Source organism: Hyperoodon ampullatus, assembly GCF_949752795.1.
Source record: "Hyperoodon ampullatus genome assembly, chromosome: 6".
Taxonomy (NCBI): domain Eukaryota; kingdom Metazoa; phylum Chordata; class Mammalia; order Artiodactyla; family Ziphiidae; genus Hyperoodon; species Hyperoodon ampullatus.
Genome location: NC_136919.1, coordinates 42,215,519 through 42,239,420, shown reverse-complemented (window position 1 = coordinate 42,239,420; position 23,902 = coordinate 42,215,519).

Sequence of the window (23,902 nt, the reverse complement as noted above, 5' to 3'; positions counted from 1 at the left end):
CTGAACTTTAGGGTTGCCAGATTTAACAAATAAATACATGGGACAATCAGCTATTTTTGAATTATTTCTAATTGGCAATGAGATTAAAAGATATTGCATGGGACATACTTATTCTATTTGTTGTTTATCTGAAATAAGGTGTACCTAACTTACATACCTCTTTTGTTAATTATATTTCTCTGGTGATTTAACTTTCCATAATAGTTCCTTGTTCTACAGAATTTGCTAATGGAATTACTTGCAGTGAGAGTCTATTTACACTGGAACATAGATTATACAGTGGTCACATCCACTTTACTTCCTTCTTTTATCCACTGAACATTTATTAGTAAGACAACAGCCTCAGCATTAACATTATGAGCCTGTATACTGACCATGAACTTGCATAAAGTTAACAATTCTAAGAATTGCTCTTCAGATCTATTGGAATACATAATAACATTTTTCATGGCGTACCTTGCTTTTCCATTCTTCAAGATTACATTTGCGTCTGTTGCTTAGCAACTTAAAAAATTGTTATATCCCTTTTAATTTTTAATTGAAGTATAGTTGATATACAATAGTATATTAGTTTCAGTTGTACAGCTTAGCGATTCAGCATTTTTACAGTTTATATTCAATTAAAAGTTATTGTAAGATAATGGCTAGAATTGCCTGTGCTGTACAATATATCTTTGTTGCTTCTCTGTTTTATACATAGGAGTTTGTATCTCTTAATCCCATACCCCTAATGTGCCCCCCACTCCCCTCTTCCCACTGATGTAGTTTGTTGTCTATACTTGTGAGTCTGTTTCTGTTATGCTATATAATTACATTTGTACTATTTTTTAGACTCCAGATATAAATTTATCATACAGTATTTGTCTTCTTCTGTCTGACTTATTTCACTAAAAGTAATATCCTCTAGGTCCATCCACATTGCTGCAAATGGCAGAGTTTCATTCCTTCCTATGGCTGAGGAATATGCCTATATATATATATATATCCATTTATCCATTTGTCTGTTGATGGGTACTTGGGTTGCTTCCAAGTCTCGGCTACTGTAAATAGTGCTGCTATGAACATGAGAGTGCATGTATCTTTTTGAATTAGTGTTTTCATTTTTTTCCAGATATATACCCAGGAGTGGAATTGCTGGATCATATGGTAGTTCTATTTTTAGTTTTTTGAGGAACCTCCATAGTGTTTTCCATAGTGACTGCACCAATTTACATTCCCATCAACAGTGTACAAGCGTTCCCTTGTTTCTACATCCTCACCAACATTTGTTATTTGTAGACTTTTTGATGATAGCCATTTTGACAGGTATGAGGTGATAATCTCATTGTGGCTTTGATTAGCATTTCTCTAATAATTAGTGATATGGAGCATCTTTTCATTTGCTTGTTACTTGAAGGGATACATTTTCCATCAATTCTTTTCTTAAACACATTTAACGAGTTTCTTTAAGCAGTGAAGTACTTCAACAAAATGGTTTGCTTTTTCTTCAATTTGCATATTCTTGTTGCTAAAGAGATACTGAAAACTGTGAACAACAAATAAGTAGGCTTTACTCAAATGGATTATATAAAAGTCAACAAGAAATTTAGGGTCTCTCCTTCAGAATTAAGGTATGATTCCAGTACTTCAAATAAACTAAAGATTCCAGTGCTTCAAATAAACTAAAGATTCTATCCACTGTTATTTGTTAAAGAAGGCCAATAGGTTTTTGAATGAGAGCAAATTTGAACAGTACTAAAGGCCAACAAAATCACAAAACTCCTTTAATCATTCTGTTCAAACTGTATAAATGCTGAAATAAGAGAACATTCAACAGACGGCAAAAGAAATTGATGTCAAGAAAGGACACCGGATGCTGTTTGAGCAGCATTTTGTAAAACATGAGCAAGACAGCCAACACCTTCCATAGAACCACCTACGCTTTGCTTCAACTTTGAATGTTTTGTTTGTACCTTTACTTGAACGAACATGCACCAAAATTTGTATGTTATCTCCACCAAAAGCAGTACCATTGCTTTTTTCATTCACTCCTAACTCAATAAGTGAGTCTCTGCAAAAATTTGCTGCCATTTCTAAAGTATCATATAGAAGGGACTTTACTCTCAATGGCCTTATGCTCAAAACTTTTTCACAAGAAAAATATTGTACAAGGGAAATTTTTTTCTGCATTGTGATTACTAGCATCCAAGGCTGCGACATAAAAAGGTGAAGTGTTCAGATTTTTGATAATCTCTGTAATAGTAAATGGAGCTAGTACATTTTTAATATTGCAGTAGATTTCGTCTTGGCGCTTGAAAATGTGCTTGCGTTTTGGAATTAGAAAATACTTCTGGTAGCAGGACACTTGGTCATTTGACCTGAAAGACTGACAATATATTATGTAGAAGGCCCTTGCAACATCTGCTGCAATTATTTAATCTTCATCATCTGAATTTCTCTTAATCAAAAAACCTGTCATTTTATTACTTTCTTTGGTACTAGTTGGAGAAATCATGCATCTCTTATGCTTACTGTTAGGATATGCCAGCTTACATCTGACTTTCATATTGAATGACTTTGAAACTGAATGAATAATCATATGCCACACAAAAAGCTTCAAAAAACCTTTCCCTCATTTCCACTGTTCAGAAAATTCACCATGAAATTTATATTTTTGCTTTGGCATTTGGAACTTCAAATACACATAAATAAACAATGTATCTATATAATAGCAACCATCACAATCATGAAAAAGATTAAATTTGGTAATCTCACAGCAGTTTCAGTGTGTCTTTCCCAAGTCCAAACCCATAATTAACTGCAAGCAGGTTGAACTACTGAAAGGATTGGAAACTTCTGGACTAACAATAAAGTGAACTCGATATTGGTGCAAAAAGGGTGAACTTTACATTTGCCTGCAAAGTATAGTCTTGAAAGTTTCAGTCTCTGAAGAAAGCCAGAGCTGACCCTATGTGAGGTTTTGGAAAGCTTGGTGTTCAAGGAATGGTGGGCTGTCAGAAATAGGTGTTTGGGGACTAATGGCCTTTCCATGGTGACAGTTAGTATGGTTACTGGACTTAGGGGGCTGCTGACCCACTGACTCAGAAGCACACCTCGATGAGTGAGGCTGTTGGTGACTGGCTGATTTTTAGAGTGTGTGTACTGATTCAAACTTATCTCTAATTAATAGTGGTTACTTGTTCACGACTTGGAACTTTGGCCAAATAATAGTCTCGTTCTTTCTTCAATATGAAAAATGTGTACTCCTATTTCTCAGTCTCTGTTTTTGGTCTTCCCTCAGCCAAACCTGCAATGGAGACCATGGAGGATTGTCCAGATCTTTACCTATGGAGGTATGATTTTCAGCCAGTGCTGCCATTTACCATGGTGAGAAAATAGCTCTAACTGTCAAATTGTTGCAATTCATTTAAAACCAAAAATCTGTGTTCTGGCCATTTAGGGCATTCTGACAAAGTCAGTACAGGATGAAGGACAAAATTATTTACTAGAGGACATGCCTATATGTACAGGATGCCTGGCAACCCTAGCTTCCCCCAGAGTATCACTAAGTGAGATTAAATGTCACTTCCTATATTTAACAGCCATTTCTATTCATTTTGTGTAAATACCCTGTTGACACATTTGCCCATTTTTCCATATTGTCTTATTTTTTATATTTCTGGATCTCTTTATGTAATATTAAAGAAAATAGCTTTTTTAATACACTATGACTTGTGCATATTTTTCTCAATTATTATTTGTCTTTTTACTTTACTTTTAGTGTTGTTTGCCAAACTGAAGTTTCTGAATTTTATGTTGTCAATTTATTACCTTTTCCTTACTGGTTTCCAAATTTTGAGTAATTTTTACAAAGGCCACTTGTAATCCAAAGTTATAAAAATGTTCTGTGTTTTCTTGTAATTCTATTACAGTTTCAATTTTTTACATTTAAAATTTTAATCTATTTGGAATTTATTCTGAATACTGTGTGACGTCTAGAACCAATTTACTTATTTTTCTCCTCATAAATATACCGCCGAGATCTTTTCCACACTGAATTGAGATGTCATCTTTATCATGTACTAAAGTCCCCACCATATTTGAGTCCATTTCTAGATTTAAAAAAGTTCTGTTCCTTTGGTATGTTCACATATAAGTACCCCCTGTTTTAATTACTGAGACTTTGGTGAAAGCTTTACTGTCTGGTAGTGTATGTCCTCTCTTATTACCTTTCCTTTTTAGAGTTTTTCAGGCATTTTAATTTATTTTTTCTATATTAACTCTAGAGTTAGCCTGTCTAGCTTCAAAGCAAAGCAAAGTAAAACAAGACAAAGACCAAAATCTTTTGTGTGTTCATCGATGTTACACTGAATTTAAGATCAACTTGGGAGGAGAGTCACCTTTGTGATGCTGTGTCTTCCTTCCCAAGGAAGTGGTATGCCTCATAAGTTTTTCCACATCTTTTATTTTGTACCTTAATGGTGTTTTAATGTTTTCTTAAACATAACCCACATTTAAATATTCAGTTTATTCCTATATATTTAACCTTTTTGGTTGTAATTATAGTTCTTTTCACTTAATCTTCCAACTGCATTCTTTATATATTTGAAAGCCATCGCTTTCTGTATAATAACTTTGTATCCCACTACTTTATTAAATTCCTTTTACTGTTTATAATCATTGCTAAGTTGATAATCGGAGGTTATTCAGATATATAATCATAACTTCTGCATATGTTGATAGTTTCCCGCCTCTTTTCAACTTCTTATTTAATTACACTGGTGAATACTGCTAATACAGAGAGAAATGTTATTGGTAGTAGTGCATGTAACAGTTACCTATTGCCACTATAATACTTCAGAACAAACTATCCCAAAACTAGAGGCTTAAAACAGCCACCTGTCATGGCTGCTCACATGCCTACAAGTTGCCTGACAGTTCCGGGTAGGCTGGGTTCCACTATATGTTTTTAGTCAACATAGGTCAGATGGTCTAAGATGGCCTCATCTGGGAATGTTTATATATAACTCAGATCACCTCCTCGTGGCCAAAAGGTGTGGCCCATTTATTTTGTCCCAAGGATTGGCCCAAGTGACGCAGTAGATGTTTGTGGATAAAAGAATGAAGTTGGTTTACTAAAAACAAGTAATTCTGATACCCTTGAGGAAGAAATGGGTCTGACGAGTTTTCCTTTGAGCTAAACACTCACAGTTGTCACATAGAACTTGGGTTTACTAGAGAACTAAGGTAAACCTGTTGGCAGGGTGAGCTGCTTATGTATTGATGTATAGCTCTGTTATCTGGCTCCAAAGCTCTCAACCTCCGCTAAAAACATGAGACCACATACTGAAATGTTTTCAATCTTCAAAAATACTATTTTCTGTAAAAAATATCTTAAAGATCATGAGGGTCATCATAGGCAGAGCTGAAGCTGGTGCAGTTTCCTTTTCAGACATCTTCTCTGTGAGTACAAATAAACTTCCAAAGTGTTTCTCTCCACTTAAAATTTTTTTCTTCCAGGATAGAAAATGAACTGAGAAAAAGGTGTTTACTGAGGAGTTCTCACTAAGGGAATAAGCCAGATACATATTCTACTCTCCATGTCAAATGCACAGAATCTCCGAAACTAAAAACTTGGATACATTAATAATGCAAACTCTTGCTTCAGTTACTCATTGTCCTTGCATTTCCCTGTGTGTTTGGTAAATGTATGGCTAAGGAAAACCAGTTACGTTTTGATGGAATGGCTCAAGGGTCTCTTGGGACCTCGTTGTGCTCTGCCAGATCTCACACAAGACATGGAAGTTAATTAATTTCCTTCCTTAATTCCATCCCCATGTGACACGTCTGGTGACAGTTATATGTGATCTACATGTGTCTGTGTAGATGAAATAGCAACCATGGCCGAGGTGCATAAGGACTCCTGTGAATAGGGTTAATTTAGAAATCAAAATAAAACAGTAACTTGAAGATATGAATTACCATAAAGTTATTCCATTAGTGTGGAATGACCTATGCCATAGGGAATGATGGTCTTGAGACATCCTTAAATTTCTAGCTTGTACATCAAATTTAGTTTTGAGATATACATGAGTTACAAACTCTGTGACTTGGTAGAGAACAACATACTGAAAGAAAATTAAGAATTACAATCACCTTTCTCTTGAAATGTGTTAATTAGGGCTTGCTTCATGGGTGGCAAAAAGGAGTAATAGGGAGATGGTTAATTCAGTTTGAGGAATGAGGAGAGGCCAAAAATAGGAACAGGAATCATGAGCTCAAAATGAGGAAAAACAGGGCTGGAATGGGGAGTAGAGTGTGAAGCACGTGGGGAAAGTTTTTCTAGATGAATGAGGAATAACGGTACCAGAACAATGCCTGGTTTAGGTGGCATGGAGAGAAGGCTTTTATGTGGCATTGACAGCAGGGCACAGCATAGGGCTTGATGCAGTAAAGGAAATGAGTAGGAGTAGATAGATATTAATTGACAATTATTTTTCAAATTTGTGGTAATAGAGAGGCACTAGTAATTAAAGGCATAGCTTACCAGCATTAGATATTGTCTTAAAATAAAGTGTAAACTGGCAGTTAGAAATGGCATTTATTTTTACCTTGTATGCATAAATTGATTATTGTTGATCATTTCCCCATATATTTGCTTATAATTTATCTTTTTTATTTCATGAATTATTTATAATTTTTTTCTGCTTGTTTTCAGTACATACTAGACAAATTTATTTTCCAAATGGAAGTAGCTTTATTGTCTTTGCCAATAATAAATAAAATAATAAAAATTATACCTGTAACATAAAGATTAGGATTTTTATCAAAGAATAGAGAAATAAAAATCAATCATAATTCCACCACTCAGAGAATAAATATTGTTCTTATTAATAATATATTACTATTGTTTCAAATAACTATTTTTATAACATTTATGAAAATTAGATTTAATTAAAAATTTTATTGTGGTAAAATATACATAACATAAAATTTGCCATTTTAGCCATTTTGAATGTAAAATTTAAGGGCATTATGTACATTAACACTATTGTGCAAACATGATATGTTTTCCCTGAATTGTTTTACTTACACTGATAACTTCTCATGCAAAAAATAAAGGCACGATTCTTTAAAGGCTCCCTACGGTTGCATTGTAGAGCTGGCCTATTGATGGACATTTCGATGTTTCTAATATTTTTAGCTGTTAAAAACCATGTTGTGATGAACATTCTTACGTCATTATTTATACAATTTTGCAGACCTGTCTATTTACTTTCGGATGAACCCCTAGAGGATGAATGGCTGGATTGAACGATAATCATATTTATAATGCATTTGACACATATTATCAGATTGGCTTCCAGAAATGCCATACCAGTTACACTCCTACCAGCAGGAAATGAGAGTATGGGACTATATTTTATTGTTTTTTGTATACTTTTTGTGTTTGAAATTTTTATAGAGTTAAAATAATATTTTTAACACCATTATCTGTTATATATTTGTACTTTGCTTTCTGGCTTTTACATTTGCTTTTTCTCTAGTTTTAAACACTTATCTATCTAGAATTTATTTTGATATATGGTTTGAGAAAATAAGCCAAATTGGTCTCCTCCCACTAAATTGCTAAGCAATTGTTACAAAATTTATTAGATACGCCACTCCCCATTTGATTTGTGATGCCTAGTCTATCACACATTTTATTGAGAAAATGACTGTACTTTCATTTTCAGTACATAACAACACAAAACAGGGTTCCTATTAAATTGTTTAATATTCTTGTTTTGTCCAAATGCCAGAAGTTTCAAATTGTTAAAAGTTTATTGTATTATCCACCTCTATTTTATTATATTCCAAGGATACCATCATTCCTCTCAGAGAACAGCCCAATTTTGTCATGGACAGTGATAGTAAAACAGGATTTGCTTCAGTTAACTACCTCACGACTGTTCCTTGGAGTACTCTTGTTTTAGTAAGAGGTGTGAGAGACACTGTGGTCTAATGGTGTAGAACACTTAAATTTGGATGCATGAAGTAATAGCTCTTGCATATTCAACACTGTTAAATTGTTTATAATAATCATTACTTACTCATAAGTAATGAAAATAAGGCAAAGTTTCCACTAAATCTTATGGTCTGTTTGGGTGTAATAGGGAAGAACAAATCTGACTCCATATTGGGTCTGTTTCTTTTACTTTAACCTTTGTATTCTATTGTTTTTGCTACAAGTTAAGAATGTTGCCTATAGCCTGAAATATACAGGATAGCCCATTCTCAAGGCTCTGACCTTTAAAGGTATAACACTTTTCCATTCATATAGAGATAAAAAGTTGCAGAACAGAGAATAAATTGTTGGAGGTTTACAGGAACATCCTGACCTGACCTACGTGGACAGCTGCAAGAACAAAGGATTCTGACACCAAGAACTCTGCAACAACCAACCACACCCTCTCCCCTGTTAGTATAAAAGAAGCCTGAATTCTAACTTGGGTAAGATGGTTCTTTGGGACACTAGAATACCATTTTTTGGGTCTGCCGACTTTCTAAATAAAGTCGCTATTCCTTGCCCCAACAACTCATCTCTTGATTTATTGGCCTGTCGTTCAGCAAGCAGTATAAGCTTGGACTCGGTAACATGTGTTGGTTGATATTCTGTTGCCTATTCATGTATTGCCTATCCACTCATCCTTCCATCCATTCTCTACCTACTTCCAAAAACAACTCAAGATGGTCTTGATATATTAAGACAGTTTTTTGAATTGTGGTTTGTAGGTATTTGTATTAAAATAACTCCAGGTACTCCTTCAAAATGTAGATTCTTTTTTTTTTTTTTTGCGGTACGCGGGCCTCTCACTGTTGTGGCCTCTCCCGCTGCGGAGCACAGGCTCCGAACACGCAGGCTCAGCGGCCATGGCCCACAGGCCCAGCTGCTCCACGGCATGTGGGATCTTCCCGGACCGGGGCACGAACCCGCGTACCCCTGCATTGGCAGGCGGACTCTCAACCACTGTGCCACCAGGGAAGCCCCAAAATGTAGATTCTTGAGCCCCACCATGAACCAACTATATTAGGATCTCTAGGGGGTGGTGCCTGAGCACCTACCTAGCAGCGTCCCCTACACCACGTGATTCTGGTGCACCTTAAAGTTTGTGGACACCAGAGACTATTGGGATATTGGAGTGTGGAAATTTGATCCTCCAACCAAGTTAATTAACCTCTGTATGGAACACAGTGGTTGCTCTAATTCTGTGGTTATTTTTTCAACCATCTGTTGTATTTTTATTACTGGGAGTCATGTGAAAAATGTTGCCCACCCTCATATGTTATTACATAGCTTTGGAAATTCCTTCATCCCAATCCAGTGTTTTTCTCTAAGAAAAGAAACAATGTAGGGAAGGAAAACATCTGAGTAGCAACACACATTTATTTTTCAAGACAAGTTTTGAAGAAAATTGTCAGGTGTTTTCAAAAGCAACACTTTTGCCCTGAAGGCAAAGGGCAAAAATTTGGATCTTTTGAGCCTCCTAATCCCACTGGAAGAATCCACAAATGTGTGCACTTTATTAGGGGGTGCTATGGGTAGTAGTCTTTTCCTACCTCAAAAGGTAAGAGTAACCTAGGGTTAATTGCCAAAGATACAGATTCCAGAGCCCTACCACAAAGATGCTGAATCAGAATCTCCAGGAGAGTGGACTGAGAATCGGATTTTAAACAAATATCCTGGATGATTCTTCTATTCAGGCATATTTGCTTTCAGAGCTAGTTATATGTGGGTTTAAATCCTCACTCTGTTACCTTAGCTTGGTGATACTTGGCAAATTACTGCTTAACTTCTCCAAGCCTCAGTTTCTCCATTTATAAAACTGAGATGCTTTTTTACTCAGGGGTCTTGTAAGAAGGAAATAAACTAATAGTAGGTTAAGCTGCCAACACAGTTTCTAACATGTACTCAGGGTTTAAGATTTGTTACTTCCCATCCTACTCCCCTTAGAATGATTATGTTTGTTCAAATCCTATCGATGTTTTAGGAATTTATGATTGACCTTTATGCAAAATAATCCAGACTAGCTTGCTGACAGGGAAGCATATGGCAAAACCACAGAAGGAAACTTCTCCCTGTAGATCTGAGCTCTGGTTTTCAAATTGTGGTCCATGCATCTGAATCACCTATGACTCGCTTTAAAAATAATTAAATCAATAAACTAGGTTCCTGGCTCTCATTCCATATTCATCAAATCAGAAACTCTAGGACAGGATCTATGATCAGCTTTTTAAAGCACTTTTGGTAATCCTTACATTTCTGAAAGTTGAGAAGCAGAGAGAAAAAGCTTTTAATAATCAGAAGGACCTCCTTCCAGAGAGCCTCCAGAATCGGTGTCTGACATCCCAGTGTCTGTGTCGTAGCCCATCTCATTCCTTCCTGGTAGGCAGTCTCCTTTGTCACTCTGGCTCCACAGCCCTTGCTTAACTGTGCCCGGCCCTGGGATGTTCAGAGGACACCATCATTCCAGTTGCAGCGGAAAAGAAATTTGATCTAACATTTCCTGCTATGCCTCTGGTTTCCATGGCCTTGTTTCCTGGTCTCCATCCACCCTCTCTCCTGTCAGCGAGGGCTGTGACTTGTGCACAGCTGCTGGGTTGTATCATCTCCGGTTGTCACTGGTCCTTCGGGGAGTGCTGGCCGAGAAGACCACCTTTGTTGCAAAGTCGTCTAAGAAACATGATTCCATAAACAAAATGCTGAAAGTACAGCATGTCCTGAGGGCTGCTTTGCAGAAGTGACAGGTGGTGACTAGGCTGAGCCCAGAGATGTCTGAATATTCCAAGAACAAGTGTCCAGTCTTGGTCTCTCCTAGCCTCTCCATTTTCCAATGACATTGGCCTCAATGTCTGAAGATAGGGAGCACCTCGGATTCTAGATTTGTTCTAGTTTCAGGGATGCTCAGCTTGTCCGCTGACTTCAAAATCAGGAGTCTCTGTTCCTTCAAAATCAAGCTCCTGGGCCTATGTTCTGGCCAATAGCTAATAGGTGAGAGCAGGTTCAAGCTCAGAGATGGAGCTTTACCTCTTCCATGGCTATGCACATTGGTTAGTGGTCAAGGAAGCCCCGCCCAGAATGTACTAGGAGAGATCCAAACAAATGAGGGGCTGAGCTTCCCAGAACTCAGGGTGACCTTGAAGTTAGTGTTCAGGTTTGTACTTTTAAGAGAGTACAAGGGGAGTAAAGAGGGAAAGGCTCTGCCCTTATCTTAGAACATAGGTTTCTCCTTCTCTGCCGTCTTTGAGTGGAGATAAAGAGTGATTTATGGCAAGCAATATTTGAACAGCATTCCTCATCCTGGCTTTTAATTAAAGGGATCTATGAAAGATCACCATTAACTCAGGTCTTCACAGCCAAAAATGATTCACACAACTGAAAACAAAAACAAAGCTCCAGCAGAGCTCCCCCTTTACCAAATTTATCCATGCTAGCTCTCTATGCTGCTGGTTTTTATTTGATAAGTCTGTTCTAATGCTAATAATTCTTGCATCCGAGAAACACATGTTGTTGAGTCAAATGCCTTAACAAATTGATGATCCCAGTTTCCTGTGGCTTATTTTTCAGGCATGAGAAATTAATTGTCCAAGCATAATCCCATGGTTCAGCTGGAGATTTAGCAAGGTTTCCCTAGAAAGTTGTCAAGGAAATCCCAGATATAGATGGCATCAAGGTGAGGAGGCAGATTTGTGATGGAGTTTGGTGTGCAGGGTGTTTATTAAGGAGTGTCCTTGGGAAGGGGAAGGGGATCGGGGGTGGGCAAATGCAGGCACACGGCAGTCTCAGCTGATTCCATGGGAGCTCTGGAGCTAGAATAGCCCTTCAGAGTTGCCCCAAGTTGGGCTGAGATGGATCAGTGGTTAGGTATGGGCCGCCCCTGGGAGGGGTGTGACTTGGATGAGCCAGCTTCTGCAGCTGAGGCAGTCCTGGGAGAGGCTGATGGTAAAGCCTTTGAGCCAACAGCACTCCCAGTGGCTGAGACCAGTCCTTCATGGCAGGGGGCCTGCTGGGCTCACCTTTATGTCCACGGTGCTCTATCCACATGCCAATAACACCTACTAGAAATACCTCAGTGTGATTTTGCACCACTCCCCACTTTGCTTTGGGGATCTCCCTCTTTCTCCCTCTCTTGTTATCTTCTTTAGCTCTGTCTTATTCTCTCTCCTGCCTTTCAAGATAATTCTCCACCCAGCTTCTACCATTAATGTCTGTGTTAGCATTCAGTGTCTCCATCCCCATTGGTCCCTGGTTTGAGAGTCATTTTTTGAGCTTTGACCCAAATCCCTGCGTTCTGCTTTATGGCCTCAGGAGTACGTGCCACACTCACATCTTCTTCTGACAAAGCTGTCACCCTTTCTGTGTATCTTAGTCTCCTTCTACAAAAAGAGAACACTAAAACCCAGCTTGGATTTGAAATGAGACAGCGACCCAGGGACCATGTATTGTCTTTGACACTTAGCTTTGTCATTTCCATTGAGAAAGCCCCTCAAGGTTGGGTTGGGATCCATCCTCAGATGTTTATATGTCGCCTAGTTTCTAGTCTTTGGCCCTCCTTAAAATGAACTGGCTACCCATTAAGGGCCATGCAGCAGAGCCCATATCCATGAATTTTTGAGGGAATGTCACTGAGTGTCCTTTACTACCCAAGACTTGTAGATCTGGAAGGAGCTTAGCTCCTAAGTCTCAGCAATAGCAGCTGCTTTGTATTTTCCACTCAGATTCAGCTGAAACTCATCAGAAATCAGATCTCATGAGGGCCTTAGTTCTGATGACTACACTAACCTCATCTGATCAGATTTCCAGTTAGTCAAGATGGTTGCTGAGTCCTTTGTCCTGTTGTTTCCTTGAGACCAATTTGGAATGGTGATGCTTCATGAATAATCCATGGGCATTAACCAGTTGCACACATAAGGGCATTTCTACTGTGTCTTTGCCATGGAATTTTAGATGGTTCTGATGTAATTCATAAGTAATCAGGAAGAGCCAGGCTCTGATTTAAAGTATCTAGAGACCTTTGAGGGTCCTTTCAAGCTTCCAAAGGAAAGGCACGCTATTAACTATGAGTGGTCCTAACAGGGATATTTCCCCTGGAGAGTCTTTAATGCCACAGTTGGCAGTATTACAGGGACAAAGAATATATAAGGATAATTCTCAAATTATTTGGAACAAAACTTGATGCCAGCTTCTTTTGGTTTCTATTGTTGCCTTAATCACCAAGTTGTGTCAGTTAAAACAAAAGCCATAATTAAGTTGAACCCAGTTTTGGGGGAAAAATTGGGCAACTCTTTGCTTTAAACAGAAGCAGGTGGTGTTGGAATGTTCAGTGGAAGTGAGCTGCGAGGAGGCAATGCAGATTTTTTTCATTGAAAACAGTTAAAAATACTTGTAGTCTTTTGTGCCAGGCTGTGATTAAGATATATACATATACATCTTAATTTTATGTGTATATATATGTATATATATATATATATGTATATATATATATATATGAAACTGAGATATATATATCTCAGTTTCAGAAAAACTGTGATGGAAATACAATACAGTTTTAATTATAGAGTGATCTTTTGTGGTAAGGGAGGGTGGGATTTGTTTCTGTGTTTGTGTGTGCATGAGTGTGAGAGAGAGAGAGTTTAAGTGTTGCTGTAAATAAAGATGTCCTTTTGCAATTAGAAATGTGATTTCATTTTTACTCCATTCAGGAACTCATCCATACTGTAAAGAATGCCCATAATTTATGCAGCAAACTTTCACAATAGAAAAGAGGACGGATGGAAGAATTTGGCCAACACCTCATTGGCTGCCTGGGATAGGAGAGCTGATCTGGCTGACAAGCAGGAATCCTATTCTTCCCTAATCATTCTAGGGTTTTCATTCCTGAGTCCATGTGTTTGTTCCGTGGAACGCTCATAGTAGGGTCACATGTCTCCAGGTACGGGGAATGAAGAGCAGGCCATAGCCCAATTGTTGAAATGCCCATTTCCCTCAGATATTGCTGCCAGATAAAATACATCTTTCATTGCGGCACAAGGGCTTCTCTCTAGTTGTGGTGTGTGGGTTTTCTCTTCTCTAGTTGTGGCGCGTGAGCTCTGTAGGCATGGCACGCGGGTTCCAGAGTGCTTGGGCTCTGTAGTTTGCGACATGCAGGCTCTCTAGTTGAGGGCGTGAGCTCAGTAGTTGTAGCACGTGGGTTTAGTTGTCCCACGGCATGTGAGATCCTAGTTCCCTGACTGGGGATCAAACGTGTGTCCCCTGCATTATAAGGTGGATTCTTTACAACTGGACCACCAGGGAAGTCCCCGTCCTGTATTTTTATTTGTTCAATCTGGCACCCTTACCTCTAAAGGGCATTTTTCCTCTGATTGAAAGTGAGGCAAACACTTTTTGAAGTCTTAGATTTTTGTTACTGTTGTTGTCATTGTTCTTTTTGACTTTATTAAATTCACAAGGATGCCTGGATTTTTATAGCTCCCATTCCTTCATCGAAATTGAAGCAGGTTTCATGATTTCTGCTTAAGAAAAGGATAATTGAGCAGCCAGCATACTCTCCCACTTGTAAGTTACCATTCAATTTTTCTTAGTTGAATGGACAATGTAAATGCTAGTAATTTGCCAAGTTGGTTATTTGAGGATTTTTGTAGATGAGGAAAAACATTAGAAATGTACCTTGGGAAGGGCAGTTATAAAAATAAAGGAAGCTTATTAAAGCCTGTGATGGGATGAAAGATGTTTAGTAAAATATGTAGTGATATTACAGGTTCTGTTTCCAGCTCTGAGGATAAATAGCTGTGTGACCTTAAGCAAAGTACATAATCTCTCTGGGCCTTATTTTCTTCTTTTACAAAATGAGCTAGCTGGATTAGATGAGTTTTAAGGCCAATTCTGGCCCTTTTATTCCACCAAAATATGTAATTTTTCCAATACTCCAATGCTAAATCATTTCTAATTTGGTAACTTGGGAGTCTGATTCTTTAGAAAACAAGGGAAAAGTACTTCCCAGGCATAAAGGGATTCCTCCAATGATTATGATTAGCAGTTGTTTTATCACTTTAGTAACAGAAAGCTATTTCAGCAGCAGTTCTTTCTTGTTTATTCCGTTTGTTCATCTAGCCAACCTTTGTGTGGTTGTGTGGGTTTGAGAAATCAGAAAGTATAAGATAGGGTCTCTGTCTCAGTCTAGTGGGTTTGGGGGAAGTATATGTATGGAGAGAGACACAACGAACAAGTCAGAACCTTGTGGTAAGTACTAGGCTACAGACAATGGTGGAGTAGTATGAAATACAGCACATATGATTGATTTTTAAGGAAGTAGTTTTCCTAGTTGTTGCTGATTGATTCCCTATAAATTCTAGTATCTCTGGTGTCTGGCCACTCTGATCAGATGCAGCGTCAGAATTACGTTACTTACTCCCATTACCATGGCATGCGTGTTCACACGAGCTGGTGCACACATACACATGCACACACGTACACAGAAGTGAAAGCTTTCTAGAGAGGGAACCAAAAAGAAGTTATGTGTGTAGAAGAAAGGACAGAAAGGAGCAAGAAAGAAGAGTTGCTGTTCAAAAGAGACACCTTCTTGTCTCCATTTTTTCTACTCTCTATTATATCACTAAGATAAGGGATTTTTAAAAAGTAGCCAAAATTTACAAAGTACTTACTATGTGCTAATCATTGTTATAAACATGCTAATCATTGTTACACACATTCACTTATTAAATTCCCTCAATAACCCTATGCAATAGATACTATCATTAACCCATTTTACAGGGGAGGAAACAGGCATTAATGGGTTTTTTTTTTGCTTGTATGTTTGTTTTGTATGTTTCCCTTTTTTTAAGATGAGAAATCCCTCTACTGTTCTTACAGTGTAATTGGTCCAGGTCTAAGAAATACAACCAATATTTTTCTGAGGGCTTCTATTTCCTAAGGAATTAATAATTATGATTTTGTGAACTATTTCCTTATATCTGGCTTTGCATAACTCAAATACAATGATTTCACAACTACTTCTCCTATTTTCCCCAGAGCCCACTGAGCCGTCCTTTCCTCCTTATTTTAGAGGGTATGGTGGTTATGCAATGCGTATTTCTCCTCTTTGGCCCCACACCCACAAGATGGATCAGTGTATTATTTGAATTGGTTTGCACAAATAATTAAGAAATCATTTTTAAAAAACTAGCAGATGTGAATATGAACATTCCAAACTGGGCAGTAGATTAGAAGCCACTGGATCAAAGCCGTGCTTAACAATTGTCTGTGTAAAAACTGTGTGAGAGGCATTTGTAAAACTCTGAGGAGGAGCTGGAGAGTGTGGGAAGCAGTGGGGCGGCGGAGGGTGGGGCTTGCTCTTGGCTGTATTAGCTGGGGGTGCCTTCTGCAGTCCGCTGTCCGGAGGATGTGGAGAAACGAGTGACAACGCAGGCAGACGCTGCCAGTTCTCTGTCACGTACCTGGGAAATTCCTCTTGGATTTATTAGCCACATGAATTGCTTGTCTGCAAAGTGTAGCCATAGATCACCCCAGAAAGACTGAAATGTTATCATTTCTTTGGGAATAATAAGCTAGAGGTAGTATAGCAGTCCAAGAGCAATTACAACACTATTAAACGTTCAGGTTACTCCCTCTCCCTCATGATTTATGCCTGAGAAAAGTGTACCCAAAGGTCTATATTTTCAAAAGGAGGTCAGAGCTGTCCAGTAGCCAAGAACAGCAAAAAAGACATTGATGATTCCTGAGCAGAAGACTAGCAACTTGCCATTTCTTTCTTAGAAAGGAAAACATTATACTATGTAAAACTATTCACACCTTGTAAAAACACATGTACCATATACTATGTAAACATGTATACAGTGTAAATATGTAACATCATATATACTGTGTAAACATGTAAATATGTATATCATGCAAACATGTAAGAACCACGTATATATGTAAATGTGCTTGGCATGTAAAACATGTAAAAACATGCATACCATGTAAACACATACATACCATATAGACATGCAAAAAACATGTATACCCAAACTGATTTATGTCTTCTTGATTTTTCCAAGAGTCTAGTGAGAAACAATCTGTTGGTTTAAGGAAATTATGATATAATCTGAAATATGATTTCAAATGGCCTTAGAGTCCTAGAATGTTTTGAGTTGGATGAGATTTTACAGACTGTTCTCTTCAGCCAAATAGATATAGGAAACCATCTGACAAACATTTGTTGACTTCCTACTAGGTGTATAGTGCTAGACTAAGTACTTTAGGTAAAAAAGAAGTAAAATGACCCCAAAAACATGAGCAACAAAAGATAAAATGAATAATTGGACTCTTTCAAAATTAAAAACCTTTGCATATCACAAGACTTATGAAGAAAGTGAGAAGACAACTTGGAGAATGAAGGAAAATATTTTCAAATCATAAATTTGATAAGGATCTAGTATTTAGAATATCAAGAACTCCTACAACTCAACAAGAAAATGACAAATCAACTAAAAAAGGGGCAAAGGACTTGAACAGACAGTTCTTCAAAGAAGATATACAAATGGCCAACAAGCCCATGAAAAGATGTTCAAAATCATTAGTCATGGGCTTCCCTGGTGGTGCAGTGGTTGAGAGTCCGCCTGCCAATGCAGGGGACACGGGTTCGTGCCCCGGTCTGGGAAGATCCCACATGCCACGGAGTGGCTGGGCCTGTGAGCCATGGCCGCTGAGCCTGCGCGTCTGGAGCCTGTGCTCCGCAACGGGAGAGGCCACAACAGTGAGAGGCCCGCGTACCGCAAAAAAAAAAAAAAAAATCATTAGTCATTAGGGAAATGCACATCAAAAAAATATGACACCATTTCACATCCACTAGGATGGCTGTAACAAAAAATATTAAAGAAAGAAAAATAACAAGTGTTGGAGAAGATGTGGAGAAATTGGAGCCCTCATTCATTGCTGATGGAAATGTAAAATGGTTCAGCCACTGGGGAAAACAGTTTGGTGGTTCCTTAAAAAGTTAAACATAGAATTATTGTATAATCCAGTGATTCCACCTCTAGGTATAGACCCAAACAAATTGAAAACAAACACATGTATATGCATGTTCTTAGCAGCATTATTCACAATAGCCAAAAGGTGGAAACAACCCAAGTGTTCATCTATGGAAGAATGGATAAACAAATTGTGGTTTACACATACAGTGGAATATTATTCAATCCTATAAAGGACTGAAGTATTGATACATTCTACAATGTGAGAGAAGGTCAAAAAATTATGATAAGTGAAATAGCCCTACACAAAAGGTCACATTTTGTATGACACTATTTGTACAAAATATCCAGCATAGGTAATCCAGAGAGACAGAAAACAGATGAGCAGTTGCCACTAGTGGTTTGGAGTGATGAAAATGTTTTGGAACTTGACTAAAGTGGTGATTGTACAACATTGTGCATATACTAAAGGTCACTGAATTTTACACTTTAAAATGGTTAATTTTATGTTAATGTAAATTTCACTTTCATTGAAACATAGTGCATTGTATAATAAAAAGGGCACTGGATCTGGAATCAGACATGGGTTTGTGACTTGGCTTTGTTACTTTCTCTTTATATGAACCTGAAGAAATCATTCAATCTCACTCTGGAAAATGCACATTCATAAAATAGGTAACGTTCTAACCTACCTCAGTTGGGCATTCAATTAATAGCTGGTAGACAATTGAGATAACACATATGAAACCTTTTCCTATCTGTGATCATTATTTTCATATAAACTAGGTATTGACTAAGCAAAATGAGAACCATTGCAAAGTAATACTTGTGGGGAAAATCATGCACAATTACTGTGGAAAGGAAAAAATGCAAGCGTGAGCTGAGTGAGGTGGGGAGGTAGAGACAGCAAGACTGGATGGTTTTGGTCCTCTGCTGGCCTTTCCACTTTCTGGGAAGGCGGGAACACACCGTGTGAGTCAAGCAAAGGATCAGGCAATGGTGGAAGAGAAAGGAGAAGAGGGCTTGGCTCACCCGCAGTGGGATAAACTGAGAGCTGGCTAACCCCTGGGAAGTTAAGGATTGACACCATGTGTGGGCCCTCAGCCTGGGTTTGGCTGAGCTCACTGCTGCAGACTCAAAGGGCTGCTGATTATATTTATTTTGCAATGTGCAGACGTGCCTAGTTTCTTGGGCCTCTGGGCACAATAGTGATAACAATGCAATTTATCGGCCTTGTTTCATCTTCCTCAAGTAACCCAGTCCACGTGCCCACTGGCAGTCGATTCTGCCAAGGGAGAGACAGGGAAGGAAGATCCGAGTGACTCTGGGGGGAGGCGCTGTGCTGGCACCCCAGAAACAAGGGGTTGCATCTCTCTTGAGCTGTGTGCAAACTGCTTTATCTTTAAGAGCAAGGACATGGAAAAAGCTTTTGTTCAGGAAAAAAAAAATCCTTTGTACAATGGGTCAGCAAAAGTCTGAGAGGCAAATTCACTCTGTTATTTCCAGTAATGGAAAAATACGTTGTTTTATATTGGCAGGTAATTATTTATTACTTAAATATTTGGTTTTGCTTTAAATAATACCTAAATATGTGTGTGTATAATCATATTAATGTTCAGAATAACTTGAGTAGAATTCCTATCCTAGAATGAAGAGACAATTCATTTATTAGCAGCCAATGTCTGTGAAATGGTCATACAAAGAGAACTTTAAAAATTTTAGGCTAACGTAGGACAAATTAAAAATTTTGGAAACCCTCAGCCTTCACTCTGTGTGTACATGCAGAAGCACATGTGTGCTTGCCACATGCATGTGTGTGAGTTTGTGTGGATGCCCTTTGCTGAAGGACCACAAAACTCTGGCATGGATGTGGGTCTGGCCTAGTAACAAAAAGCCCAGCTCATCTGACAGCTGCTCTGTGGCTCAGCACATTCATGGCTTCAAGTGTCCCCAGTATGAAAAGTTGAGGTGATTCACCCAACTTTAACCTCTGTTTAAATAACCAGGAGGTATCTATTTCTAACGGAATTGAATTTGAACTTCCAGAGCTTCAGATTTACTTCCTTTTGATAAGACATAGGTTTCTATTTGAGAAGGGAGGACTTTCTAAACCTAACAAAACAGATGAGCAACATATAAGTCGACCAGACTTACACAAAGGTGGACTTATATGGAGTGTGTGACAAAGGCAAAATTGTTCTTCAGGGCATTATCAAGGCTCCTATTATTGCCATCAACTATTGTAATGATGGTCTGTTGAAGAGCTGCAGCGGAGAAACAAAAGCCAGAGGAGAAAGTGCTGATGATCTTTGGCTGTTTGGAAGCAGAGACCAATGTATTGGGGCCCGAAGCCAATCTCGAAATCTTGGGCCTCAAGAGTAGACGAGACAGAATGGGGAGGAGAGGAGAGAGAAAGTAGTAGGGCTTCTTAATTTGGTGAAAGACATGAAAGTCCAGGGAAAACAAATGAGAAAAATTGTTATTTTTTTCTTTTCAAAGATTTCCTCTTCCCTGCCTCTCCCAACGAAAATTAGAAAAATGTAGAATTAGGAAATAATTTTCAATGATGAAAAACATGTTTAAGACAAGTTGTTTACCTAGCATTGAATTCCCAAAAATAATTTTTAAAAATTGTGCAAGAGGAAGACTTACCGGGAAACACATTGTTTCTGTTCATTATAAGCCATCATAATGATAAACAGGACCATTACAACATTCCAGGGGAGGAACCAGACACATTTCTCCCTGAAAGGAGTACCTTTTAGTGTTGGCAGTGGCTGCTGGGGGTCAAGGGCATTGAGACATTTCATTGCCTACAAATGCCTATCAACCAATCAATCACTTTTCTAGATTGGGTGGGGTCCTCATTACCAAGGTATTTTCTATTCAAGTTTCTAGAGCTATGAGGTTATATAGAGAGTCACCATAAGATAACAAATAATTATTGGATTGGCCAAAAAGTTTGTTCGGGCTTTTCCGTAAGACATTGTGGAAACATTCATTGCCCAAACGAACACTAGTATTGGGCCAACCCAATACTAATGAACTGGCCACTTTAAAGAATTAGTCCTCCCTCAAACAGCCTTCCTCCTTTACAGTAAAGTTAATTTTGCTGACTGTCAGATGTTGTAAACATCCAGTGATACAATATAGATACAGTATAAGGCCCAGGAGAAGGTAATTCTTCTCTTGAAAACGAGGGAGGAGAACCTCTTTAGAGTCCTTACCTGTATCTCATGATGTTTCTGGCAACAGCACAGCTTCTTAGGGACTTGGAATCAGGGAGGTGGCCCTGCCAATGGGGAAGCCCATTGGTCCCCTGCTCCATGCAACCCTTAGTCTGTCCTAAAGGTGCCAGCATATTCAGACTCTGGTGAGGTCCCGCTTCCTGGTTCATAGAAGTTTGTCTTCTCACTGTGTCCTCACATGGTAGAAGGAGCTGGGGAGCTCTCTGGGATCTCTTATAATGGCACTAATCCCATTCAGGAGGACTCCACCCTTATGACCTAATCACTTCCCAAAGTTCCCACCTTCAAATACTGTCACGGGGGTGGGGCAAACACAATATTGGGGGAACACAAACATTCAGTCCATAGCAATGTGAATAGATGACAGGGTCTGCGTAGGGAGAATAAGTCATCTAAAAAGCAACAAGAATTGAAATAACAGCAGACACATGGAGGATATTGATATATATTGTAAAGTATATCAAAGGCAGGGAGAAGAAAAGTGTGTTTTGCTGACCATCAGTGTTAGCGGTGCAGAGCCAACAACTTCCCACAGCCCAGACACACACCATAGTGACAACACAGGACTGGACACCTGCCCCGAATCTACAGCGGGACAAAAAACAGGCCCTCTTGTTTTAATCTATAGTCTTTAGTCTATATTGTCTGTAGTCTTGTTAGAGACTATAGTATTTAGTTTGTTTTTTTTTTCAAAAATAAGCAAGGAAGAACAAAGCTTGATGCAGTCTTTTGAGTAAAAGCCAAGGAAACTACAAGAAAGTGTTCCAGTTAAGAATTTTGAAAACAGGGCTTCCCTGGTGGCGCAGTGGTTGAGAGTCTGCCTGCCGATTCAGGGGACACAGGTTCGTGCCCCGGTCCGGGAAGATCCCACATGCCGCGGAGCGGCTAGGCCCATGAGCCATGGCCGCTGAGCCTGCGCGTCCGGAGCCTGTGCTCCACAACGGGAGAGGCCACAACAGTGAGAGGCCCGCGTACTGCAAAAAAAAAAAAAAAAAAGAAAATTTGAAAACACCCAGAGGTCCCCTCTGAAAGGCCCTTGTGGTTAGGATGATCTCTGCATCCAGCTGTAGTGCTTCCCTAGGTTGCCAGTATCCTTGGTCGTCATTGCATCTGAATCAGCCAGTTCATTTTTGTCAAAATCTATCTCCAAGGGTCCTGGGTTCAGAAACTCTCAGAGGACTTTTGTGAAAGGGCAGAAGAAAGAAAAGAGAATGGCTCTATTGAGTCCTTTGAAGAATTTTAGAAAATTATTTGTGCTCCCCTGAATCTTTAAACTCTACAGTCTAAGGCAGAAATACTTTGAGAGTTTAGTACAAAGCAGCGAAACCCTATGATCATGACAGGGCACTGCTACTGTATTTCTTGATAATACAAAGCAAGCAGGACCTCCAGCGTTCGGTATTGAAAAGTCACATTGAAGGGTAGCGTCTGATGTAGGAAGCTCTCTGGGATCTGCCCATCTTATGATGAGCAGCGTTCACTTTCTGACTTTTCTTCCTTCCTTCCTTCCTTCCTTCCTGCCTTCCTTCCTTCCTGCTTTCTTGCTTGCTTTAGTAGGATGGGAAAGAGGTTGGTTTGTATCAGAACAACCTCAAACAAATGAGAAATAAGGTGCATTCCTTATCATTCTATACCATAGGTGATACCAGAAAGTACAATATTCCTTTTTTAACCTTAATATTGGTGTTTTCCTGGGTTCTCATACCTTTGTCAGCTTAGCATAAACTGGCAGACCTCAGCACGTGTTAGGTTAGATTTCTTAAGGTTCATTAATGTACAATTTCACTTAAAGATATATTAAATTTGTACACATTTTCCTTAGAAGTTAATATACAAAACAGGATCCTTGTTGTTGTTTTTTTTTTTGCGGTACATGGGCCTCTCACCATTGTGGCCTCTCCCATTGTGGAGCACAGGCTCCGGACGTGCAGGCTCAGTGGCCATGGCTCACGGGCCCAGCTGCTCTGTGGCATGTGGGATCCTCCTGGACCGGGGCAAGAACCTGTGTCCCTTGCATCAGCAGGCAGACTCTCAACCACTGAGCCACCAGGGAAGCTCCAGGATCATTTTATGAGCAGTCCATGTAATGCATCTTCCTTCTTTCTCTGCTTTCATTGGCTTTTATCCCTTAAATCAATCTAATGACATTTTATTGTTTCCACCTCTCCTGCTCTCCTTTTTGGTTCTAAAGGAGGAAGTGAGAACAAATGGTAGAAACTTCCATGGTAATAGCTTTTGTCCTGCTGCACATGATATGTTTTACCTTCCTAAACACATCAAGAGATTTAGTTTGTCAATGGGAATGAAAAGCAAGTTGGATCCATTGCAGTATCTCCCCACCTACTCCCATCACTTGCCAAACAACAGCCCAGTATAGTATATTCCTTTCTTTTATGGCTGCAAATTTTCTGAAAATTTTACATTTCTCCAAAAGACATACTGAGGAAAATGGATGTGATTCATTTAGTGAGGAAAGGAATTAGGATGGCTTGCTGTTATACCAGAAAATGAGCTTCTCTCATTAAAATGTCTTTGATGCATTCCTGCACCCCAAGCATCCAGCATAATGCCTGGCATGATCGTGGGCTCAATAAATGCCTGATGGATTGACCTGTCATCTAAGATGGCCAAAAAATGATAGTGATGTTTGTTACAGCCAATACCTA